Consider the following 906-nt stretch of genomic DNA (forward strand, 5'->3'; position numbering starts at 1 on the left):
TTATAGAAGAGGAAATCTCTCTGTTTAGTCTGTATGCGGATGTATAACCCTGAATTTACTGTAATTAGAACAATGGGGTCTTAACCAACATGTATTAGAGTCAAACTGAGGTAAGCGTGTTAGAGCTAAAATATTATAAGTGTCTTCAGTAGCTAAGAATTGTCTTCAGCATAAACAATAGATTATGCTCAAAGGAATCGACCGAAGTGACCAGTGTTTCCTGAGCAAAATGATACAATGTCTTAAATGTAAGCTCTTTGACAGCCACCAATCCCATTTGTCCCATAAAAGCAACAGAGGGTTGTTTGGCAGTAGGTGCTCAGTATTCGGTATAGACCCTTTTACACATTTTGTCTTCGTTTTGTCAAAAGAAGGTGGGAGTAAACGCCACAAGCAGTGTTTAAATCCTTGTGTGGTTGCATAATCTAAATCTGGTGTAGTGTTTTTACTGCATGTAATGCTGTTGAAGCATTGTATCAGGTTCTCCTGCCCATTTTCCTTTTTTTCTAAATAAAGAAACATTTTTGAAACAACAGTATGGACTGTTAAGTTTTATTTTTACATCCCACATTTTCTTGTTAAAAAAAAATACCACATGCATGTTGCTGAATGGGACCAAATACCAGCACTGTGAACATGCCTGTTTGCCATCATCTGTTCTGTTTTTTGGCAGATCCATCAGAGGAGAGCATCACTGAAGCTCAGAAGCAAGGTCAGATCTGCTGTATCCACATGGAGTCAAAACATGCTCCGAGTGATGGTGATGACACGTTTTGAAATGTACATAGGAATGTGACAGTAGATCACTTTGTTCACCATGTGCCATGCTATACCATGACTATACAAAGGATTCATTGTTGACCAGTTGGCTCCCTCCTCTGGCTTGTAGTGAGAATGATCAGCTTT

This window comes from Maylandia zebra, linkage group LG3, assembly GCF_041146795.1.
Source record: "Maylandia zebra isolate NMK-2024a linkage group LG3, Mzebra_GT3a, whole genome shotgun sequence".
Taxonomy (NCBI): domain Eukaryota; kingdom Metazoa; phylum Chordata; class Actinopteri; order Cichliformes; family Cichlidae; genus Maylandia; species Maylandia zebra.